The sequence below is a fragment of the Lolium perenne genome, chromosome 3 (genome assembly GCF_019359855.2).
Source record: "Lolium perenne isolate Kyuss_39 chromosome 3, Kyuss_2.0, whole genome shotgun sequence".
Lineage (NCBI taxonomy): Eukaryota > Viridiplantae > Streptophyta > Magnoliopsida > Poales > Poaceae > Lolium > Lolium perenne.
In genome coordinates, this window is record NC_067246.2 from 21,439,425 (window position 1) to 21,460,657 (window position 21,233).

At 44.7% G+C, this 21,233-nt stretch overlaps 1 long non-coding RNA gene across 1 annotated transcript; it reads right to left on the reverse strand.

Moving 5' to 3' along the window:
• Positions 1-1,104: 1,104 nt before the first annotated feature.
• On the reverse strand, positions 1,105-2,434 carry LOC139837485 (uncharacterized). Its single transcript, XR_011753968.1, has 3 exons — positions 2,326-2,434; positions 2,063-2,230; positions 1,105-1,228 (listed from the first exon to the last, which is right to left on the reverse strand). It is a non-coding gene; the product is annotated as an uncharacterized lncRNA (long non-coding RNA).
• Between the last annotated feature and the right edge of the window lie 18,799 nt (positions 2,435-21,233).

Here is a 21,233-nt window from a genome sequence, read left to right on the forward strand (position 1 = left end):
ACATGCTTCTAAACTATGGCGACAATGTGAGAGAAATAGTTTCTCTTGTGGATATAGTATCTCTATATTTTTGTTGAAGAAGATACTTCAAAAAGAAGATTAGTTTAAAACCACTAGGATGGGGTAACCCTATTTTCCTTTCTCCGGCCATCACCATATGACCCCAAAACCTTTCCACTTTCCTCCGTACCCTTCCGGTACTCCGAAACCAACTTCCTCTTTCCTTTGGTAAACCATTTTTAAAACAAAACCAGCCCAGGTTAAATATGGCCACTCCAACTCGTCCATTACCGTGGACGCGGCTATTCGAATAGATTTCACTCTGCAGAGGTTGTACACTTTCCCCACAACTATCCGGATACCTATCGTGTGGGCATCATCCCCGCATAACAACATATGCCACGACAAATACCCGGACATAACCTTTCGCTTATTCGCCTTAACATAGGACCCTACCCTATGGAGTGTATACCTCCTCGGCAAACCATGGCAGCTCACCTCATCATTTCGAGCGTGACTCCATTGCCACGGCGGGAGACCCATAGTGTCTTCCTGACGGGTAGCCCCGAAGGCATCCCGTTATACGATTGCTCTAAACTGACGACAATCCGGATTCCGGGGTGACTGCACCCTTATATAGTTGTGAGGCATCCCATACTAAGGCAAACAAACTACGAGTTACGCCCCGTCCCACTTCAGGGTAGTGTGGTTGCACGGGTAAAAGTTGATTTGGCGAACACTTATACGCAGTGCTCCTTTAAAAACATTTACCACAACACCTTTTTACCAACAAATCCATTCTTGTACCACTTTTCGAAAATATAAAGCATTTCCACTTTAAACTTACACTTGGGCAAGACCAATCCTTCCCAAGGTTTTCAAAACTTTGAAAATGGTATTTCCAAGGGGTTCCCAACCTATGGTTTTATTTTCTTGAACAAGGGCTACAATAAGAGCACGATGCTATTCATCATACTACTAGTGAGGAGTGGTAATTGGGTGTCAAAGGAGGTACTCAAACTTGGGAATTTCCAAGTACATAGCATTTGATGAATAATATCAACATCAAAAAGTAATGCAAGTGGCGAGGAAATATAAGTGGTGCAGAAATGCAAATAGGATAGAGGCATGAGATCAAAAGATGGCTTGCCTTTGTTGGCTATTTGTCCCTGGTCTTCCTCAAAGTCTTCAAATCCTTCCTCTCCTTCAATCCCTTCAACGTTTGAATCTAACGCCGCGAAATAAAAATATACAAACAAGCTCAATCACCAACTAGTACTTCACCACAGCACACCAAACAATAAAACTTTGCACTAGGTACATAGATTTTATTTTATCTTTAAAATACCTCTGCAAGTATTTCCTTAACATTTGATTTTTATAATTAAGGTTAAAGTTTTTTTTTTACAACCACACATACGCATAGATTTTAAATGACAAATAAAACCATGTTTTGAGACCAAACAACAAGAAAAGTTGTGTCTACAGTATAGTTTAAACAATTTTTTTTTATTTGCAGCAAAGGGAGTTTCCTAAAAATTCATATCAAATTTCGAATTTAAAACACACATAGAGCACAAATATTTAACCACTTAATCTAGGGAAAATCACATGGGTATGGGGTCAGTGGAATTTGAAAGGTATCAAAATTGTTAAACCACTATCTTTGGTTTCATCTCATTTTGGTTTGTAGATTTTGAGTTATTCAAGTTTGAAGTTCTCTGATTCAAACAAAGAATAAAAGCTTTCCTAAAAAAAAAACTACACGGGCTAATCTTTAACGGGCCGAGCGGAGCCAGGGGCAGGCCGGCCCAGTTCGGGTCTGAGCTGAGATGGAAAAAAAAGTAAGAAACCTGACTACAGGTCCCACACGTCATACTCTTATTGTAAACTGAAGTGGCACGTCACCATTGGATTAGATCTAACGGCAGTTATCTAGCCAAAAGACTTAAGATGAAAAAGAAGGTTGCGTTAATATTCGTGCACACAGGTTCCGTGCATGCATCAACTACCAACTCGTGCGTGCTAGCTGAAAGACGATGACCAGGCCTCGGGAGCTCACCGGGAGGCAGCGGTGGTGGAAGGCCGAAGCTCGGAGGTGCAGCGGCGGGCCGGAGCATTCCAGGGATGCGCCCAGCTCGAGAAGGGGCACTTCCAGTCGGCAGCGCGGACGACGTCTTCGTCGCAGCTCCTCCCGAACAACCTCCAATGGCGACGGCTACCGGTAGTCCTGGGCATGGAGAGGCGGAAGGTTAGGACGAGGGTGTTCAGGGGAGTCGAATGGAATCTAAAAGGGGAGCGGACGGCGACGTTGGCGAGCTCCACCTTGGTGGTCACCCGCTCGGTGACCGGCGGGCAGGAAACTTTCCTCGCCAAGCAGAGGCCAGAGAGGCGCTGCGGCGCTCTCTGCTAAACTGAGAGGTGACGGTAATAGGAAGAGAGTGGTGTGAGGGAGGGGAGAGGGTCGGGCCGCTTTTATAGCCGAGCGAGGGCGCATGGTGGAAGCGGTGCATCGCGGCGGTGCACTGGTCCATGGCTACGCCATTGGGCAGAATGGGCGGCGGAGGAGCGTGTCCAGTGCGGGCTAGAATTTTGGAGAGGCGCCGCGCGCAGGAACGGGCGGGAGATAGAGCGGGGCCACTGCACAGAGGGTGTTTGACGAAAAGATGGCGTCATGGCGTCGCTTCGGGCGGCGCGCTGCTGACGTTGCCGTGCTGGCGTCATCATGGCGGAGAAGTTGTAAGCGTGCGCGCGGACGAACGCGTCTGGCTCGGTCGGCCCGGCAAGGCTGCTCGCGACATGGCCGTGGTGATCGGGTGGGTTGGTCACGGGCAGGTGCGCCTGTTGCGCGTGTGTGCGCGTCCGTAGTATGGGCCAGGGAGGGTTTCTGGGATGGCCTAGGTCGATCAGGTATTCAGGTGGTCTGGTATGAGCTGGACGATCAACACGAGTTTTTTATACTAAAACTAGCCTCGGCCTTCTCTTGTTCTCAAATTCTTTGTGAAATCAACCAACGCACCATGCAAAGATGTCCAGGAGATGCAAGCGAGGTAGATGGCTGGCAGAAGGAGAGAGTGCAGGAAATACAAGCTTAAGAAGAAGAGAGGAAGAAACGTGTTATGTCCAAAACTTGCCCAAATACAAGAGGTGTACTTCCCCTAGTGGAAAAGTGATAGAAAAGCTGTAGTTCACTAATCCATGAGATTTGGAGGAAAATAATTGAGATGAAATTTTGTCCCTTTTTGAAGTGATTTTCAAATATAGCCAAAATAGAGACAAAGTTGAAGGTTTTGAGATTTTGAAAATAACCCAGATAGTTTCTTGGGCTAGTTATGCTTTATACCCATATATGTGAGGATTGCATAAATTTTCAAATTTTCAAAATATATGGTTTGATGCAAGAAATGATAGAAACATCATTTCAATGCATTAAGGAAAAGAAGGGAATTTTCGAAATAAGAGTATACTTTTGTAAAGATTATGCTCGGAAAAAAAAGTTATTGGTCCTCAAACTCTTTTCTTGATATCATACGCCAAAAACCATTTTGTAAATAAGTTGATAACCAAGGAGATAGATAGTTTTAAGTGACTAAATGAAGGAGGAAACAAAATTTTAAATAGGAAGATAAAAATAAAGTTGTGAGAATAAGTGAAGAAATATTATTTTCAAACCTCTTTCTTAAACAAAAACAAAAAGGAAAGAATTTATAGGTCATAGAGACTTTGTTTGCAAAATGAGGAAGGGCTCAAAATAGAGTTGGAGTGGGAATCTTTGTATGCAAGGTTTTCTTAAAAAAATGCACAAGATCAGGGTGATCTGGTTAGTGCCATCGTTCCAAGAAGACATGTATTGGCCGGGAGAAAACTTCAGGGTCTAATTGAGACTTAAGCTCAAGGTTTTTGGTAGAGCTATGGTCATCTAGTTTCCAGAATAGATGTAGACGATATTGGGGTGAGTTTTATCACTAGTAGAAAAAGGGACTTTAGTACCGGTTCATAACGAGCTTTAGTCCCGATTGTGCAACCGGGACTAAAGGGTCAAGACTAAAGGCCCCCCCTTTAGTCCCGGTTGCTTACGAACCGGGACTAAAGGTCCATCCGCGTGCGTCCCGTGCGTCGGGGCGAAAATGTCTCCCCAGGTAAATTTTTCTAATTTTATTTTTTCTAATTTTTTTCCACTCCATTTTTTTTCTATTTTTTTCAGAATTTCTATTATTTCAGTTATTTCCATAGTTTAGTCTCTATCTCTAACTACACTTATCTCTAGTCAAATTACTTACTCGTGGTCAAACTTCCCGCTTGGTCACCCATCCTCCCACTACTCTAGCACTAGCACGCTTAACTTCCGAGTTCCATCCCATCCCGCATCCAAGTGCTTCGCGCGCATGTATGTGATACTAGTATCATATCAATCCTATTAACATATGTTGGTCGATGTCACATTTCTTTATTGTTTGAATTTCAAATAATTCTTTTAATAAACAAAAGTAATGATGTAATAATAATATTGAATAAATAAGTAAATATTAACTTTTTAATTTGTATTATTTTTAATTTTTTTATTTTTTTTAAAATTTTTTTTTGCCAAACCTAAAACCTAAAAATTTGAAAATCTAAAAATTGGGTAAAAGTAATAGTAATCTTTATGCAGGATGCAATTATTAATTTTAATTTTTTTAAAAATAAAAAATATATAGAATCCGTAATTTATAGCAAAAACTAAAATCTTCCTGCTTTCGTATTTTCATTTGGAATTTTGAGAATTTAAAATTTGGCTAACCGGGTGAATTCGAATGTAACTTTTTCCCACGATGATTTTGATATATTATACGTTTTTTTCTGACGTCGTATGCAAAAGTTAATGCGGTTTTACCATTTTTCAACCCTTTTTTGCAAAAAAAAGTGAAAATTCGAAATTCTTAATTTCACCGAATAGTAGGTTGCATAACATACAAGAATCTGAAAACATTTTATTTTTTAAATTTTTTATCATTTTCTTTTGTATTTTACAAAGCAAAAAAAGGTTGGGGCTTTAGTCCCGGTTGGTAACACCAACCGGGACTAAAGAGGTCGTATGGAAGGTTGGTAACACCATAGCCCTTTAGTCCCGGTTGGTGGAGCATTAGTCTCGGTTCACCTGCAGAACCGCGACTAAAGACCCCATTAGTCGCGGTTCGAATATTTTGGGGACTAAAGGGGTCGTATGGAAGGCCTTTTTTCTACTAGTGTATCCTGATTCTATCGAGGTGAAGATCCTCTTTGGTTCATTTGTTTTTAGGGCACACAAAGATGTAGTGGTAGATTGGGCCAAATGCCCAATTGTAGACCAAAACCAAACACAAGAAGTCATATAAATTCACACTAATCAAACAAGGTCAACAATAGCAACTAACCAAGCATCCGAAAAATGATTGTTGAGCAAGTGCTCAAGGATGATCATGTCATGGTAATGTTGAAGAAGGGTTTTCAAATAAGGGAGTAAAGCTTTTGCAAGATTTTCCAGAAAATAGTGGAGACAGGAACATCTCCTTATATTTTTATAGCTTTACAAAGGTGTTTGAAACCATTTGTAAAATTATCTAACACGAGGGTTTGTAAAATAGTGGGATCGGACCAATTTGGAGATCCCAAATGGTTTTTATAAATACTTAGCTTTTGAAAAAAAAAAACTTTGTGTCAAAATAAAACTTGGCTCATTGTTTTTTAGAAAAGCTTGATCAGTTGAAATAAGAGAAGTTGCCAAGATAATACTTTTGTCAAATAGATAGTAATATTTTGAATGACATGATCACTAGGGCACCAAGATTGTGTTGGTTCACAAATATATTTTTTCGACTACCAATTCAAATAGTCATGCTTAACACATCAGACAAGATAGACAGACAAGAAACATGGTTTCAAGGGGTTAATCACACAAAAATATGTTGCCCTCATTTTTACACCACTAAACTCTGTTTAAACCAGGTTACAAGAGTTGGGCTGTCACAACGTTGCTTGGAAGGTGAAAGTATTTAACTCAGGTAATAAACCGGTCGTTGGACACCATGAGTTTTTCCTTCCTCGGGTCGCTCAACAACCAAGAATGTGCTGACCACTTGATGGGTGGCAGCGATATACAGCAGTAGCGGCTCTTTTTCCTTGGGTGCGACCAGCACTGGTGGTGTGGAAAGCACCCTCTTGAGTTCTTCAAATGCTTTGTCAGCTTCATCGGTCCACTCGAACTTTTCCGACTTCTTCATGAGGGCATAAAATGGTAGTGCCCTCTCGCCCAAGCGGGCGATGAATCGACTCAATGCTACGGCGCATCCTGCTAACTGTTGAATGTTTCGGAGGTTCTCTGGTCGCTTCATTTTTAAGATTGCTTGAATCTTTTCAGGATTAGCTTCGATTCCTCTAGACGAAACTAAGTATCCGAGGAGTTGCCCCGCAGGGACTCCAAAGGAGCACTTGTTCGGGTTCAGCTTTAGTCGATATTTGTCGAGGTTGTCGGATGACGAGGGATTAACTCGTCAATGCCTACATATTGCAGACTTAGGGTTTCGTGGAACGTGAGGGCAAGTAGAACTCGAAGGTTGTCAGACGAACAAAGGCGTCCAACTCAAAGTAATACGATGGTTTAGGGTTTGGCAATAATCGATCCTCTCTTCGGCCTCAGCTTCGCCTTTATATAGGAGGCGAAGCCAAGGCTTTCTGTGTCGTACAAGTACACATAGATCGGGCCGGACTGGACCTTTCCATATATTATTACAAGTGTTTCCTATATTGACTATGCTTCCTTAAGTCGCACGTCCTCATCTTCATGGGCTTTCAAACCTTCGGATCCATGGGCCTTGAACTCCTTCGATACCTAAAAGCATAAACCAGGGATATATATACGGCATGCCCATTAGGCATACCCATGTCAGTAGCCCCCGAGATTTTATTCGAGTCGTAGAATCGAGTAAAATCTCCATCCTTCGTCTCTTTTTACAAATTCCCCAAGTATGTGAAGACGTTATTTTTATTCGACATCTATTTTGTACAGGGATATTAGTAAATGAGACTGGTTCATCTGACGGATAAGGTACCAGTTAATTGCTCTTGTGGCAAATCCGCATAAACCTACTTCAGGTTCAAGTCCCTGGACTCGAACCTGGGATACTGGCGTAATTCAGGACATGCCGCTTTAGGACTTAACGAAAACTGAACTCCAGCTAAGTTATCGGGTACCCAACGCGTCCGCTGGGATTTTCTTCATATTTGTTGACGTGGATAAAGTGGGAGAGCGCATTCGTGTGCGATGCCACGCCACACATGACGGATCCTAGGGTCTTACCTTCGTGACCCTTTTTGCGGGTCACGGCATTCAGAGTTTTTACCGTGGCGGACGCGCTCTGAGAATATATTGTCAAGTGCCTTTGTTCGGCTAATGGAATGCCCTATTTCGTCGGGTCACAACATCTCTTTAGATTACTATATTTTGTTGAATGAAATCTCAACGCTCCCGATGGGAGTACATGACGAGTTTACAAAACTCGAAGATGTATGTCCACTATCGAGATTCTTCAAATTCATCTAGATTGTCTTGCTGTAATGCTTTTTCTATATTGCCAAATTTCTTCGGGTGCGCGACCAGCGCTCCCGATGGGAGTAGCCCCCGAGGCTACAGCCAAGTGTTTGCACTTGGGTGTAGGCTCAACTTGCTTTTAATCAACTCCAGAATTTTTCTCTATCTTGTATCTTATCGAGAGCATGAATAGTAGCCCCCGAGCCTATGATCGGGTGCTTGCAGCTGGACATAGGCTCCAAATACCACGCATTCTATATTGTCTTGCCAACTCGAAGATTTTCTTGCCTCTGACATCAATGCTGACCAAGGTAATGTGATGTCGACTCGTTGAACTATGACTGTTGAGGGACCACTGTTTTGTGGGTCCAGTTTAACTGCCCTTCCCCCACGTTGCACTTAGTGGGGCTCGCACGTTCTCCGAAGCGTCCGACGCGCACGTTGTAACCACTTTTACCTCAGAATATAGGTAAAAAGCATTCTTAGTCTTCTGCCACGTGTAGGACTGAGATTAAATCTTCTCTGTTGAACGGCTGACGTGCTTCGTTCCTCAGGTTAAAAGGTGAAACCCTGAGTTTCACTTTTTCCCCTTCTCACTTCCACCGCACAAAACATCTACGCCATTACTAGCACTTCTTGCTCCCAAGCGCAATCCACTTCCTGCGCTCTCTCCTCGCTCCAGCTGTTCCTCCGCGACCATGACTAGGACCAAGCGCTGCAGGAGCGGCGCCGCCGGTGCCGCCGCCGGCCGCGCTGAGAAGAAGAAAGTCTCTGGGTGGGATAGATCCAAATTCAACCCAGCTGAGTACTGAAAGCTGAAGAAGCTGGGGCTGCTCACTGATGAGGGGAAGATGAAAATCCCTAGGGACGAAGCGACCCCCAATCCTCCGGAAGGATACCGGGTAATCTTCTCTGATTTCCTCCTTCGTGGCCTTTCCACTCCTGTTCACGAGTTTCTTCGTGGACTTCTTTTTGTGTACGGAATTCAGCTATACCAGCTAACTCCCAACTCCATCCTCCACATCTCTATCTTCATTACTCTCTGCGAATGCTTTCTCGGCATCCACCCTCATTGGGGCCTGTGGAAACGCATCTTCTTTCTTCGCCGCAACAACTCTAGGGATGCCATTTACGACGTAGGTGGTGTCTGTATCTGCGTTCGGCCTGAAGCCGAATATTTTGATCTGAAATTTGCTGATTCAGTCCGAGGCTGGCGCAAGAAATGGCTCTATGTGAAGGATGAACCAACTGGCGACCAGAAATACGACCTCGCCCCGTTTGATATGTCGCAGGAAATCCTTAGGCGTCATTCTTGGGATGCCGAAGCTACTCCGGAGTAACTTGCGGCGACAGAACATCTGCTGGAGCAAATTAGGAAGTTACAGAATACCCGAGGAAAAGAACTGTCGGGTGTACAGATACTGGCACATTTCCTTCGGATTCGTGTACAGCCTATCCAAGCTCATTCATCTCCTTAATGGCTTTATTCTGACGCTGGCGATGCTGCAAGGATCTCTGAAGATCTTTCTGTTAAGGATTTGGAAAAATTGGTTCGCCGATTTACTTTCCTCAGCAAGAAATTTGAAGTTCCTGCCTCCTGCCGGGTGGAGCCATACAGTAGCGCACACCCCCTTCTCGCTGTAACTTTTTCCCACGATGATTTTGATATATTATACGTTTTTTTCCGACGTCGTATGCAAAAGTTAATGCGGTTTTACCATTTTTCAACCCTTTTTTGCAAAAAAAGTGAAAATTCGAATTTCTTAATTTCACCGAATAGTAGGTTGCATAACATACAAGAATCTGAAAACATTTTATTTTTTAATTTTTTTTATCATTTTCTTTTGTATTTTACAAAGCAAAAAAAGGCGATCCACGGGGAGGGGGGGGGGGGGGGGGTGAAGGGTGCGGGGGGAGTAAAAAACCTGGAAAAACCTTTATTCCCGGTTGGGGACACCAACCGGGACTAAAGGGTACCCTTTAGTCCCGGTTGGTAACACCAACCGGGACTAAAGAGGTCGTATGGAAGGTTGGTAACACCATAGCCCTTTAGTCCCGGTTGGTGGAGCATTAGTCTCGGTTCACCTGCAGAACCGCGACTAAAGACCCCATTAGTCGCGGTTCGAATATTTTGGGGACTAAAGGGGTCGTATGGAAGGCCTTTTTTTCTACTAGTGTATCCTGATTCTATTGAGGTGAAGATCCTCTTTGGTTCATTTGTTTTTAGGGCACACAAAGATGTAGTGGTAGATTGGGCCAAATGCCCAATTGTAGACCAAAACCAAACACAAGAAGTCAGATAAATTCACACTAATCAAACAAGGTCAACAATAGCAACTAACCAAGCATCCGAAAAATGATTGTTGAGCAAGTGCTCAAGGATGATCATGTCATGGTAATGTTGAAGAAGGGTTTTCAAATAAGGGAGTAAAGCTTTTGCAAGATTTTCCAGAAAATAGTGGAGACAGGAACATCTCCTTATATTTTTATAGCTTTACAAAGGTGTTTGAAACCATTTGTAAAATTATCTAACACGAGGGTTTGTAAAATAGTGGGATCAGACCAATTTGGAGATCCCAAATGGTATTTATAAATACTTAGCTTTTGAAAAAAAAACTTTGTGTCAAAATAAAACTTGGCTCATTGTTTTTTAGAAAAGCTTGATCAGTTGAAATAAGAGAAGTTGCCAAGATAATACTTTTGTCAAATAGATAGTAATATTTTGAATGACATGATCACTAGGGCACCAAGATTGTGTTGGTTCACAAATTTTTTTTTCCGACTACCAATTCAAATAGTCATGCTTAATACATCAGACAAGATAGACAGACAAGAAACATGGTTTCAAGGGGTTAATCACACAAAAATATGTTGCCCTCATTTTTACACCACTAAACTCTGTTTAAACCAGGTTACAAGAGTTGGGCTGTCACAACGTTGCTTGGAAGGTGAAAGTATTTAACTCAGGTAATAAACCGGTCGTTGGACACCATGAGTTTTTCCTTCCTCGGGTCGCTCAACAACCAAGAATGTGCTGACCACTTGATGGGTGGCAGCGATATACAGCAGTAGCGGCTCTTTTTCCTTGGGTGCGACCAGCACTGGTGGTGTGGAAAGCACCCTCTTGAGTTCTTCAAATGCTTTGTCAGCTTCATCGGTCCACTCGAACTTTTCCGACTTCTTCATGAGGGCATAAAATGGTAGTGCCCTCTCGCCCAAGCGGGCGATGAATCGACTCAATGCTACGGCGCATCCTGCTAACTGTTGAATGTTTCGGAGGTTCTCTGGTCGCTTCATTTTTAAGATTGCTTGAATCTTTTCAGGATTAGCTTCGATTCCTCTAGACGAAACTAAGTATCCGAGGAGTTGCCCCGCAGGGACTCCAAAGGAGCACTTGTTCGGGTTCAGCTTTAGTCGATATTTGTCGAGGTTGTCGGATGACGAGGGATTAACTCGTCAATGCCTACATATTGCAGACTTAGGGTTTCGTGGAACGTGAGGGCAAGTAGAACTCGAAGGTTGTCAGACGAACAAAGGCGTCCAACTCAAAGTAATACGATGGTTTAGGGTTTGGCAATAATCGATCCTCTCTTCGGCCTCAGCTTCGCCTTTATATAGGAGGCGAAGCCAAGGCTTTCTGTGTCGTACAAGTACACATAGATCGGGCCGGACTGGACCTTTCCATATATTATTACAAGTGTTTCCTATATTGACTATGCTTCCTTAAGTCGCACGTCCTCATCTTCATGGGCTTTCAAACCTTCGGATCCATGGGCCTTGAACTCCTTCGATACCTAAAAGCATAAACCAGGGATATATATACGGCATGCCCATTAGGCATACCCATGTCAGTAGCCCCCGAGATTTTATTCGAGTCGTAGAATCGAGTAAAATCTCCATCCTTCGTCTCTTTTTACAAAGTCCCTGAGTATGTGAAGACATTATTTTTATTCGACATCTATTTTGTACAGGGATATTAGTAAATGAGACTGGTTCATCTGACGGATAAGGTACCAGTTAATTGCTCTTGTGGCAAATCCGCATAAACCTACTTCAGGTTCAAGTCCCTGGACTCGAACCTGGGATACTGGCGTAATTCAGGACATGCCGCTTTAGGACTTAACGAAAACTGAACTCCAGCTAAGTTATCGGGTACCCAACGCGTCCGCTGGGATTTTCTTCAGATCTGTTGACGTGGATAAAGTGGGAGAGCGCATTCGTGTGCGATGCCACGCCACACATGACGGATCCTAGGGTCTTACCTTCGTGACCCTTTTTGCGGGTCACGGCATTCAGAGTTTTTACCGTGGCGGACGCGCTCTGAGAATATATTGTCAAGTGCCTTTGTTCGGCTAATGGAATGCCCTATTTCGTCGGGTCACAACATCTCTTTAGATTACTATATTTTGTTGAATGAAATCTCAACGCTCCCGATGGGAGTACATGACGAGTTTACAAAACTCGAAGATGTATGTCCACTATCGAGATTCTTCAAATTCATCTATATTGTCTTGCTGTAATGCTTTTTCTATATTGCCAAATTTCTTCGGGTGCGCGACCACCGCTCCCGATGTGAGTAGCCCCCGAGGCTACAGCCAAGTGTTTGCACTTGGGTGTAGGCTCAACTTGCTTTTAATCAACTCCAGAATTTTTCTCTATCTTGTATCTTATCGAGAGCATGAATAATGCTCTCGATAAGAGTAGCCCCCGAGCCTATGATCGGGTGCTTGCAGCTGGACATAGGCTCCAAATACCACGCATTCTATATTGTCTTGCCAACTCGAAGATTTTCTTGCCTCTGACATCAATGCTGACCAAGGTAATGTGATGTCGACTCGTTGAACTATGACTGTTGAGGGACCATTGTTTTGTGGGTCCAGTTTAACTGCCCTTCCCCCATGTTCCACTTAGTGGGGCTCGCACGTTCTCCGAAGCGTCCGACGCGCACGTTGTAACCACTTTTACCTCAGAATATATCTAAAAACATTCTTAGTCTTCTGCCACGTGTAGGACTGAGATTAAATCTTCTCTGTTGAACGGCTGACGTGCTTCGTTCCTCAGGTTAAAAGGTGAAACCCTGAGTTTCACTTTTTCCCCTTCTCACTTCCACCGCACAAAACATCTACGCCATTACTAGCACTTCTTGCTCCCAAGCGCAATCCACTTCCTGCGCTCTCTCCTCGCTCCAGCTGTTCCTCCGCGACCATGACTAGGACCAAGCGCTGCAGGAGCGGCGCCGCCGGTGCCGCCGCCGGCCGCGCTGAGAAGAAGAAAGTCTCTGGGTGGGATAGATCCAAATTCAACCCAGCTGAGTACTGAAAGCTGAAGAAGCTGGGGCTGCTCACTGATGAGGGGAAGATGAAATCCCCAGGGACGAAGAGACCCCCAATCCTCCGGAAGGATACCGGGTAATCTTCTCTGATTTCCTCCTTCGCGGCCTTTCCACTCCTGTTCACGAGTTTCTTCGTGGGCTTCTTTTTGTGTACGGAATTCAGCTATACCAGCTAACTCCCAACTCCATCCTCCACATCTCTATCTTCATTACTCTCTGCAAATGCTTTCTCGGCATCCACCCTCATTGGGGCCTGTGGAAACGCATCTTCTTTCTTCACCGCAACAACTCTAGGGATGCCATTTACGACGTAGGTGGTGTCTGTATCTGCGTTCGGCCTGAAGCCGAATATTTTGATCTGAAATTTGCTGATTCAGTCCGAGGCTGGCGCAAGAAATGGCTCTATGTGAAGGATGAACCAACTGGCGACCAGAAATACGACCTCGCCCCGTTTGATATGTCGCAGGAAATCCTTAGGCATCATTCTTGGGATGCCGAAGCTACTCCGGAGGAACTTGCGGCGACAGAACATCTGCTGGAGCAAATTAGGAAGTTACAGAATACCCGAGGAAAAGAACTGTCGGGTGTACATATACTGGCACATTTCCTTCGGATTCATGTACAGCCTATCCAAGTTCATTCATCTCCTTAATGGCTTTATTCTGGCGCTGGCGATGCTGCAAGGATCTCTGAAGATCTTTCTGTTAAGGATTTGGAAAAATTGGTTCGCCGATTTACTTTCCTCAGCAAGAAATTTGAAGTTCCTGCCTCCTGCCGGGTGGAGCCATACAGTAGCGCACACCCCTTCTCGCTGTAACTTTTTCCCACGATGATTTTGATATATTATACGTTTTTTTCCGACGTCGTATGCAAAAGTTAATGCTGTTTTACCATTTTTCAACCCTTTTTTGCAAAAAAAAAGTGAAAATTCGAATTTCTTAATTTCACCGAATAGTAGGTTGCATAACATACAAGAATCTGAAAACATTTTATTTTTTAAATTTTTTATCATTTTCTTTTGTATTTTACAAAGCAAAAAAAGGCGATCCACAGGGAGGGGGGGGGGGGTGAAGGGTGCGTGGGGAGTAAAAAACCTGGAAAAACCTTTAGTCCCGGTTGGGGACACCAACCGGGACTAAAGGGTACCCTTTAGTCCCGGTTGGTAACACCAACCGGGACTAAAGAGGTCGTATGGAAGGTTGGTAACACCATAGCCCTTTAGTCCCGGTTGGTGGAGCATTAGTCTCGGTTCACCTGCAGAACCGCGACTAAAGACCCCATTAGTCGCGGTTCGAATATTTTGGGGACTAAAGGGGTCGTATGGAAGGCCTTTTTTTCTACTAGTGTATCCTGATTCTATTGAGGTGAAGATCCTCTTTGGTTCATTTGTTTTTAGGGCACACAAAGATGTAGTGGTAGATTGGGCCAAATGCCCAATTGTAGACCAAAACCAAACACAAGAAGTCATATAAATTCACACTAATCAAACAAGGTCAACAATAGCAACTAACCAGGCATCCGAAAAATGATTGTTGAGCAAGTGCTCAAGGATGATCATGTCATGGTAATGTTGAAGAAGGGTTTTCAAATAAGGGAGTAAAGCTTTTGCAAGATTTTCCAGAAAATAGTGGAGACAGGAACATCTCCTTATATTTTTATAGCTTTACAAAGGTGTTTGAAACCATTTGTAAAATTATCTAACACGAGGGTTTGTAAAATAGTGGGATCAGACCAATTTGGACATCCCAAATGGTTTTTATAAATACTTAGCTTTTGAAAAAAAAAACTTTGTGTCAAAATAAAACTTGGCTCATTGTTTTTTTTGAAAAGCTTGATCAGTTGAAATAAGAGAAGTTGCCAAGATAATACTTTTGTCAAATAGATAGTAATATTTTGAATGACATGATCACTAGGGCACCAAGATTGTGTTGGTTCACAAAAAAAAATTTCGACTACCAATTCAAATAGTCATGCTTAACACATCAGACAAGATAGACAGACAAGAAACATGGTTTCAAGGGGTTAATCACACAAAAATATGTTGCCCTCATTTTTACACCACTAAACTCTGTTTAAACCAGGTTACAAGAGTTGGGCTGTCACAACGTTGCTTGGAAGGTGAAAGTATTTAACTCAGGTAATAAACCGGTCGTTGGACACCATGAGTTTTTCCTTCCTCGGGTCGCTCAACAACCAAGAATGTGCTGACCACTTGATGGGTGGCAGCGATATACAGCAGTAGCGGCTCTTTTTCCTTGGGTGCGACCAGCACTGGTGGTGTGGAAAGCACCCTCTTGAGTTCTTCAAATGCTTTGTCAGCTTCATCGGTCCACTCGAACTTTTCCGACTTCTTCATGAGGGCATAAAATGGTAGTGCCCTCTCGCCCAAGCGGGCGATGAATCGACTCAATGCTACGGCGCATCCTGCTAACTGTTGAATGTTTCGGAGGTTCTCTGGTCGCTTCATTTTTAAGATTGCTTGAATCTTTTCAGGATTAGCTTCGATTCCTCTAGACGAAACTAAGTATCCGAGGAGTTGCCCCGCAGGGACTCCAAAGGAGCACTTGTTCGGGTTCAGCTTTAGTCGATATTTGTCGAGGTTGTCGGATGACGAGGGATTAACTCGTCAATGCCTACATATTGTAGACTTAGGGTTTCGTGGAACGTGAGGGCAAGTAGAACTCGAAGGTTGTCAGACGAACAAAGGCGTCCAACTCAAAGTAATATGATGGTTTAGGGTTTGGCAATAATCGATCCTCTCTTCGGCCTCAGCTTCGCCTTTATATAGGAGGCGAAGCCAAGGCTTTCTGTGTCGTACAAGTACACATAGATCGGGCCGGACTGGACCTTTCCATATATTATTACAAGTGTTTCCTATATTGACTATGCTTCCTTAAGTCGCACGTCCTCATCTTCATGGGCTTTCAAACCTTCGGATCCATGGGCCTTGAACTCCTTCGATACCTAAAAGCATAAACCAGGGATATATATACGGCATGCCCATTAGGCATACCCATGTCAGTAGCCCCCGAGATTTTATTCGAGTCGTAGAATCGAGTAAAATCTCCATCCTTCGTCTCTTTTTACAAATTCCCCGAGTATGTGAAGACGTTATTTTTATTCGACATCTATTTTGTACAGGGATATTAGTAAATGAGACTGGTTCATCTGACGGATAAGGTACCAGTTAATTGCTCTTGTGGCAAATCCGCATAAACCTAATTCAGGTTTAGTCCCTGGACTCGAACCTGGGATACTGGCGTAATTCAGGACATGCCGCTTTAGGACTTAACGAAAACTGAACTCCAGCTAAGTTATCGGGTACCCAACGCGTCCGCTGGGATTTTCTTCATATCTGTTGACGTGGATAAAGTGGGAGAGCGCATTCGTGTGCGATGCCACGCCACACATGACGGATCCTACGGTTTTACCTTCGTGACCCTTTTTGCGGGTCACGGCATTCAGAGTTTTTACCGTGGCGGACGCGCTCTGAGAATATATTGTCAAGTGCCTTTGTTCGGCTAATGGAATGCCCTATTTCGTCGGGTCACAACATCTCTTTAGATTACTATATTTTGTTGAATGAAATCTCAACGCTCCCGATGGGAGTACATGACGAGTTTACAAAACTCGAAGATGTATGTCCACTATCGAGATTCTTCAAATTCATCTATATTGTCTTGCTGTAATGCTTTTTCTATATTGCCAAATTTCTTCGGGTGCGCGACCACCGCTCCCGATGGGAGTAGCCCCCGAGGCTACAGCCAAGTGTTTGCACTTGGGTGTAGGCTCAACTTGCTTTTAATCAACTCCAGAATTTTTCTCTATCTTGTATCTTATCGAGAGCATGAATAATGCTCTCGATAAGAGTAGCCCCCGAGCCTATGATCGGGTGCTTGCAGCTGGACATAGGCTCCAAATACCACGCATTCTATATTGTCTTGCCAACTCGAAGATTTTCTTGCCCCTGACATCAATGCTGACCAAGGTAATGTGATGTCGACTCGTTGAACTATGACTGTTGAGGGACCACTGTTTTGTGGGTCCAGTTTAACTGCCCTTCCCCCACGTTGCACTTAGTGGGGCTCGCACGTTCTCCGAAGCGTCCGACGCGCACGTTGTAACCACTTTTACCTCAGAATATATGTAAAAAACATTCTTAGTCTTCTGCCACGTGTAGGACTGAGATTAAATCTTCTCTGTTGAATGGCTGACGTGCTTCGTTCCTCAGGTTAAAAGGTGAAACCCTAAGTTTCACTTTTTCCCCTTCTCACTTCCACCGCACAAAACATCTACGCCATTACTAGCACTTCTTGCTCCCAAGCGCAATCCACTTCCTGCGCTCTCTCCTCGCTCCAGCTGTTCCTCCGCGACCATGACTAGGACCAAGCGCTGCAGGAGCGGCGCCGCCGGTGCAGCCGTCGGCCGCGCTGAGAAGAAGAAAGTCTCTGGGTGGGATAGATCCAAATTCAACCCAGCTGAATACTGAAAGCTGAAGAAGCTGGGGCTGCTCACTGATGAGGGGAAGATGAAAATCCCCAGGGACGAAGCGACCCCCAATCCTCCGGAAGGATACCGGGTAATCTTCTCTGATTTCCTCCTTCGCGGCCTTTCCACTCCTGTTCACGAGTTTCTTCGTGGGCTTCTTTTTGTGTACGGAATTCAGCTATACCAGCTAACTCCCAACTCCATCCTCCACATCTCTATCTTCATTACTCTCTGCGAATGCTTTCTCGGCATCCACCCTCATTGGGGCCTGTGGAAACGCATCTTCTTTCTTCGCCGCAACAACTCTAGGGATGCCATTTACGACGTAGGTGGTGTCTGTATCTGCGTTCGGCCTGAAGCCGAATATTTTGATCTGAAATTTGCTGATTCAGTCCGAGGCTGGCGCAAGAAATGGCTCTATGTGAAGGATGAACCAACTGGCGACCAGAAATACGACCTCACCCCGTTTGATATGTCGCAGGAAATCCTTAGGCGTCATTCTTGGGATGCCGAAGCTACTCCGGAGGAACTTGCGGCGACAGAACATCTGCTGGAGCAAATTAGGAAGTTACAGAATACCCGAGGAAAAGAACTGTCGGGTGTACAGATACTGGCACATTTCCTTCGGATTTGTGTACAGCCTATCCAAGCTCATTCATCTCCTTAATGGCTTTATTCTGGCGCTGGCGATGCTGCAAGGATCTCTGAAGATCTTTCTGTTAAGGATTTGGAAAAATTGGTTCGCCGATTTACTTTCCTCAGCAAGAAATTTGAAGTTCCTGCCTCCTGCCGGGTGGAGCCATACAGTAGCGCACACCCCCTTCTCGCTGTAAGTTCCTTCTCGAAGTTTTTCTTACGTTTTCTGCCCAACTAGTCTTTCATAGTTTAACTCGTGAATTTAACTGTGTAGAAACATGTTTCTCTCTTCTCCCTGCCACCTGTCCCCGAAAATGGGGAAATATCCGAACGAACACCTGCCGACGATTACCAGGAAACTTCACTTCGCGAAAGCGAGCCCGCGGAATCTGATAAAAATGCGGGCTCATCGACTCATATCTCCGAATCCTCCCGAACGGACTCCGCCCTCCTTCTGCGACTTCCCCAGATGGAAGGAAAAGAAAAAGGCAGAGCGACGAAGAAAATTCGGGTACCTCCAAACTAGCTGTGGACGTACCCGAAGAAATTTCTCAAGGTCAAACTGTCGCCTTCAACCCCTTTGATGCGGCCCTTGGCATGAGCTCGTAAGTTTATCTCTATTGTATCACACACTTCTTGCTTAAGTTATTAGCTCAACACCTCTTATCTTTCCACCAGAGACGAGGAAGTGCCTTCAGAAAGCAATGTCGCCGGGATAGCAAGAACCAGTACATCTCAGACGCTAACTGTCACCGACGAGCCGAAGACTGCTCCTGAAGCCACTGAGCCGACGAAGAGCCCCCGGGCCCCAAGTGACAAGGTATTAACTTGTCAATGCCTACAGATTGTAGACTAGGGTTTCACGGAAAGTAGAGGGCAAGTAGATCTCGAAGGTTTCAGCCGAAAAGGTGCTCGACTGCTAAAAACTAGGGTTGTGTTGACAATGAATCGATCCTCTCTTTCTCCCTCGACTCCCCCTTATATAGTAGGCGGAGCCGAGGGTTTCGTGATGTACAAGTTACAAAACAGCGGGAGACTCTTTGAGTTCGTCCCGTATAATTACAAGTCTATTCCATATATATCTCTAACTTCCATATTGACGCTTTATTTGGCTTCCGAGCTTTATAATCTTCGGGTCGTGGGCCTTCAGTAAAACCCCGGGTACCTTCTTCGGCAGGCCCATTGGGGATGCCTATGTCAGTAGCCCCCGAGATTTTTCTTGAATCGTAGAATCGAGTAAAATCTCCATCATTATAATTAACACACTATTTCTTCGAGTTACTAGACAATCTTCATTAAATAATTATATATTGTACAGGGATAATGGTAAATGGGGCTGGTTCATCTGACGGATCAGGTACCAGTTAACTGCTCTCGTGGCAATCCCGCAAGAACCTACTTCAAGGTCAAGTCCCTGGACTCGACCCCGGTATACTGGCATAATTCGACATGTGCCGCTTAAGGTCTTACCATGATCCGAATTCCAGTCATGTTTTATCGGGTACCTAACGCGTCCGTTAGGATTTTTCTTCGCATCTGTTGATACGGAAAAAAGTAGCAGAGCGCATTCATGTGCGATACCACGCCACACAGGACAGATCCCGGGGACTTACCTTCGTAAAATATTACGGCATTTAGAGATTTTTTCGCGACGGACGCGCTCTGAGAATATATTGTCGAGTGCTTTTTCCGGCTGCTGGAATGGCATATTTATTCGAGTCATATGCTGTCGTATTATCTTGACCTCCCGATGGGAGTATATGAAGAGTTATGTTTTAACTCGAAGATGTACAAAATCACTCCTCATATTTCATCGGGTGCGCGACCAGCACTCCCGATGGGAGTAGCCCCCGAGGCTACAGCCAAGTGCTTGTACTTGGTTGTAGGCTCACCTTTTTGCTGTTTTGTCGCTATATTGTCAGCTTCCCATCTTTTTTCATTTTTATCGGGTGCGCGACCAGCGCTCCCGATGGGAGTAGCCCCCGAGGCTACATGCAAGTACTTGTACTTGGTTCTAGGCTCAATTTTTTTTATCTTGTATCAAATTGATATTTTCTTTTGCCGCCTCTCCCTCTTATCAGAAATATGAACCATATTTCTGATAAGAGTAGCCCCCGAGCGTGTGATCAAATGCTTTGTATTTGATCACAAGCTCCCGATGCTTTTCTGGTTAGCTCACTCGTTGTTTTTGCTGTCGCTATATTTGATAGAACCACCCGATATTTTCCTTCATGATGATATCATTGCTGACGATAGCCACGACCACCTCCTGGAAAACCACGGCTCCTGTCACGTCGCTGAAGTGTGGGTCCAAAGTTCTGCACGGTCGACACGTTGCGCAAGTGGGGGACACACGTCCTCCGCAATTACCGGCACGCGCGCAGTAACTTCTGTCCAGTAACTTCTTGCCGAAAAGACGATTGTACCCTTATTGACACGCGTAGGGCGCGAGATCCATCTCTTTTTTTATCCAACGGCACAACAGATCGGTGGCTTGCTATAAATCTTCTCCTTCGTCCTCATTCTTCCCCTTCGCTGCGCCGCTCACCTTTCCCCTCTCTCTCCAAAATCGCCATTGCCGTCCCCAAGCTCCTCACGCTTCCGCTCATCTCCATTCTCCCCCAACGCTTGCCTTAATGCCACCGCGCACAAAGCTCACCAAGCACACCGCTCCAGGGACCAACACGCCGGTGGAGGGGATGGAGATCTCTGGATGGGAGAGATCCAAGATCTCAAACCAAGATCAAAAGACCCTCAAGAAGCTCGGGCTGATGAACGAGGACGCGCTGATCTTTCCTGGCGACGAAAGTTTCCCAACGCCTCGGATTGGATACCGGGTAACTTTCATCGACCACCTCATTCGCGGCCTTTCCACCCCCATCCACGAGTTCCTTCGTGGACTTCTTTTTGTCTATAGGATTCAGCTACATCAGCTGACCCCTAACTCCGTCCTCCACATCTCGATTTTCATCACCTTGTGTGAGTGCTTCCTCGGGACCCATCCTCATTGGGGCCTGTGGAAGCGCATTTTCTATCTTCGGCGCAACAGCTCCCGCAATGTCGCCTACAATGTGGGCGGCGTTGTCATCTGCTTCCGTCCCGACGTTGACTACTTCGACGTCAAATTCCCCGACTCCGTTCAAGGGTGGCGCAAGAGGTGGCTATACGTTCAGGAGGAGTACAACAACTCTCAAGAGTATAACATTGCTCCTTTTGATGGTGCCGCAAAAA